The 4,706-nt window shown below is 40.9% G+C and overlaps 1 long non-coding RNA gene across 1 annotated transcript; it reads left to right on the top strand.

The window, feature by feature from the left end:
- Positions 1-3,739, top strand: LOC123166242 (uncharacterized). The gene is made up of 4 exons (XR_006483419.1): positions 1-61; positions 165-232; positions 2,978-2,990; positions 3,691-3,739. It is a non-coding gene; the product is annotated as an uncharacterized lncRNA (long non-coding RNA).
- Positions 3,740-4,706: the final 967 nt, after the last annotated feature.

The following is a 4,706-nucleotide window of genomic DNA, read 5'->3' as shown; positions in this document are numbered from 1 at the left end:
GCTCAACAGGAGTAGCTCGTGCTACGTCCACACCGCCGGAGAGGACGCCAAGATGAGCATGGTAAGCCATCTCCTGTCCTCTCCGCCCCCATTCTTCTTTTCCTATCTAAGCTCAATCTTCTGATGCGTTTCTTCCTCCCTAAATCGCATCTTGGACTTTGCAGGAGGTGCATGGGTTGCGCATTCGGATGAAGACTCAATAGGTGGAGCAGCAAGAGGTGCCCCTCCGTAGGTGTAACATCCCAAATTTTCAATTTGGTATGTTATACATAGATCATCATTGCATATCATATTTTATTGCATTTCGACAAATCCTCAATAAATCCTAAGCAACTCAAGGACCCTCGGAGAGAGTTGGGGATTTTCTCGAATTTTCATATTTGATTTTCATCAAATAATAAAACGAGGATTTTGGTTTTAATTATTTTTCTCTCCGAAAAAATATTTCATTAAAAATAAATGAGAGGAGAAAATATGACTTCTCCAAAACAATTGAAATATTGGAGGAAAAATGTTAAAATCATTTATTGGATTTTATTCGGATTTTATTTGCAATTTTAATTGCATTAAAAAATATTGCATGTTTTCAAAAATTTATTTTTGTGTCAAAAAAAAATGTTCACCCTGTTCTAAATATTCTAACTAGACGGGGAAAATTTGTTTTATCTTTTTTGGATTTTATTTATTTTTCTACGAATTTTTCGGCGGAACGTTTAAAAAAAAATCGCGCCGCGCCCGACCGGGCCAAGGCCCTGCCGAGCCGCCGGCCCATCTCCGTGTTCTCCTCCGCGAGCACGCCGGACGCCGCCGCCGTGTCCGCCACGGACACCCCGCCGCCGCGCCTTGCCCCCTCCTCCAAGCACCCCTTCCCCCCTCTTTATAAACCCCGCCGCCGCCCCCTCCCTCTCACCCCGCCGCCGCCCCGCACCCGCCCCGCACCCCGCCGCCGGAGCCGGAGCCCGAAGGCCGCCGCCGCTCGCCGAACCCCGCCGCCGGAGCCGCCCCTCGCCACCCCCCGAGCCCCCTGAGCCCCGCCGCACTCCGCGGCCCTCGCCGGAGCCAGCCGGAGCCCTGCCCCGACGAGGTATACCTCGCCGTCATTGCCGGTTTTGTTTTAAAAAAAACGTTCGTTTTAAAAAAAAACCTAGATCGGTTTATTTCTTCGGTTTTGTTATTTTGTGAACGTTCACCGACCCGTTCGTTTTAACGAACGCGTTCGTCGGATTTTCTCTGTTAACGAACGTCCGTTCTTTAACCGTTCGCCCGTTTTTCTTTTTCATCGATTTTTCCGCGATTATCTCAGATCTCGATTTCTGATCGAATCTTCGTTTATGTTTAATTTTTCGCTCGTTTATCGGAATCAGGCGATTCAAGCGCCTAGAGTTTCGTCTCAAAATTCTCTTTCCGTTTAACCTACTCAAACAAGTTTTTGCTACTGTAAAATTTGACCTAGATCCAGATTAGTAAACGAAGTTTGTTTCTTTCGCCGTTTGACTTTCGTTGCTTCGTTCGAGTTGATTCTTTTTGCAAACCGGAGTTCTTAAGTTGAACTTTCTGGTTGGATCTTTCATTCGAGTTTTACCTGTGCATTAGATGAGTACTTATTGTTTGCTTGTTTGTTTGCGATAGAGTACCCGGAGTGTGCCGCTTGTTACTTCGAATCGCTAGGTTTCGCGGATCATCAGCAAGGCAAGTAACACTTTGATCATATACCTTCCATACCCAGTTTTTATTGCATTAGATCTATTCCTCAAACATTGCATGATTAGGATCTAATTAAATTGTGGGTATTGGGAAGTAGTTGAGGTAGTACCTATTACCTGTTCTTTTATCAAACCCTTGGGAGTTACTTCTACGTTTGCTATTATATTGCCATGCTATGCTCGTAGACGTGGATTGGGTTTGAGTGATATTCATGACAGATGTGAGATTGTTAATAATGGTTTACTTAAGGTGGCAACTAAAACTCACATCTGGGTGGATTGAGGTACCTGGGTATTCCAGGATTGCCTGTTTTTCTTTTGGACCGCCACCCAGGTTCAAAGGGATCATAAGATTATTCATGCTAGAAACTTCCGTGTGCAGCCACAAGCTATTATGGGCTCTAGCATAGTTGACTAAGTTGTGTGAACTCTTACAGTGGTAGACTATCAGATGTAGGGGAAAGTAGGTGTAACTGTCTACCCATACGTAAGGTGCAAACACTTCTGAAAGACTGTGTCTCGGTCATCCGTTACTCAAACACCAGGTAGTGCGAGTAATCCAACGGAGGAGATCGAGTCTTGTGGGAAAAGTGCACAAACCTCTGCAGAGTGTACAAACCAATCATGGTTAGGCGTGTCCCCGGTTATGGACAATTTGAGTATCTAGTACCTGGATTATCATGTGAATCTCATCACCATGTTACTTTTAATTAATTTTGTTGGGTTATTGATGACACTTAATTGGGATTGAGATGCTGTCAACCATCTCAATGTTTAACAACCACCATGATAGTTAAATAAAATTTATTCCTTTGCAGTAGGGAAAAATTGGCTTTCCGCAAAAAAACTTTAACCATAGAGCTTTCCACCAGCCTTATATGCATGTAGTATAGTATTATTACTGTTCATTATTTCTCTATGTGTTACATTGCCAGCATATTCCATGTGCTGACCCGTTTTCGGGCTGCAACGTTTCATGTTGCAGACTTTTCAGACGACGAGTAAGGTGCCTTAGGTCGTGGTCTTATACTCAGTGATGCCGCTGGAGTTGATGGACTCACTTATCTTCCAAGTCTTCCGCTGTTATCGTTTTTAGATGGCCTTAAGCCATATTTATCATACTTATTCTCTTTGGAGATATTCGTTGTAATAAGTGTGTGATTGCTACTCTGTTATAAATCCTCCATTTATACTGTGCGTGTCAGCATTACTGATCCAGGGATGACACTGGTGCACAGCAGCACAGACTATTTGAGGTCTGGTCGCTACAGTAGGGCAGATTTGTGGGTGAGCTCCTCTACACGATATACTTCCCAAGTTGTATGAATGTTGTGAATATCTGGGTGATGAGAAAAGGGGTGGATGCTGGTGTGACGATGATTTAGATTGGAAGGGTAGCTTATCTTCCTCCAGATTTGTCTGTAGGTGTTCGACAAAACTCCTATAGACTGCTGGGAAGATTATATATGTAATATTTGTGCTCTTTTATTTACTCAGTAATTTTCAACTTATGGATTTCTTATTAATTCCCTTCCAAAAGAGTTCAGATTATGTAGTGTATAGGCTTACGTTCCATCAGCAGTTCTGTACACACTTGAAAGATTTGCTGGGACGAAGAGTATAAGCAATTCCATTGAATATTTGGTTAGGTTTCCACTTTTTAGTTAAATGACAGGAGTAGGAATTTAGTGTAGTATTTTCTCTGTCCTACTCTTACATTGTATATCAGCAGCTCTTTTTTTCCAACTTATATTTCTGAAGCAAAGGTTCTTTTTATATTAGACCAGTGCTTCAGGGAAGCATGAATGTCCCCCCAGCCTATGTATAATATCCACGAAAGCATGGATTATGTGGAATTTGATAATGTTAAAGGAAAGGCAATTTAATACCCCGTTCAAGAAAATTTATAATACACCTATGCACTAAGTCTCTTTGTTTTCCTTTTTCATTGCTTTCGGTTTGTTTACTGTCAACTCTCTCTCTACAGCCACACATCTATCACCAGCTGGTCCATATAGAGGAGGAGATAAGATACATATCAAGACATCTTTCTCCGTGACTTCCATTGTTGATGGTCATGATTCTGTTTAGTTACAGGGCGTGGGGTGCTCTTCTTGGAAGACAGTTAGCGGAGTGTGGATTAATAATAGAAGGGGAAGGAAACTTGCTTCTCTGAGTTTTTATTATAGTTTAAAAGGGCAAATTGTCGGCATTCTAAATGTTAGGAAAGGAACCTACATAGTCCATGTGTAAGTATGTGATTCAGATTAATGCGCTGAAAGTATTTAACTTGCTTACTAATAATCCACACTCGAATGTATTAATACTCACATAGAAGTAGACATGCCATGGTTAGCAGCAAATGTATATGTCAATTTATGATCTTTTTCACATGATAATAACACTATCAGCATGCTAATTATATGTTGTGGAATTTAGAGTTATCTCCATGTGACTGCGTGACTATTGTCACTTTTTCCCGGTAGGCCATGGTTAAAAGGCAATACAAAATATTCGCTACTTTTACTGATATTTTGGGACCACATCTAAAAGTATCCCTAAACATTATGTTGTTTTACAGTAATGAAAATAACTTCTTAAGGCACTCAGTCACAAGTTATGATTATACCAACCTATAATTTTTACTCATTCTGTAATATGACCATGTGAACACCCACTTTATATGAAGCCACAAAGACTATGAAGTTGTGTTCCATTACAGATCTATATGATTAGTTTTAGATAGTTGTATTAATGAACATGGTCCTATTTTTCAATTATCCCTCCTAGCTAAAACCACCAACAATTAAATCAATGTGATGCTTCTACTGTTTTTTTTTTCAGGACTCGCAGTTAAACAAGAGGAATTAGATGCTGGTATTGATGTATTACTTGGTGCACGTGCATCACTTCTTTTACCTCAGTAGTAGAAAAACAGAGGCAAACACAAGCTCTCACTTATTTTGTACACTTTTCCTATTTTTAGTACAGTTTTTCCAAGAA

The sequence above is a fragment of the Triticum aestivum genome, chromosome 1D (assembly GCF_018294505.1).
Source record: "Triticum aestivum cultivar Chinese Spring chromosome 1D, IWGSC CS RefSeq v2.1, whole genome shotgun sequence".
In the NCBI taxonomy this organism is placed as follows: Eukaryota; Viridiplantae; Streptophyta; class Magnoliopsida; order Poales; family Poaceae; genus Triticum; species Triticum aestivum.
This window is presented reverse-complemented; position numbering and strand designations above follow the sequence as displayed.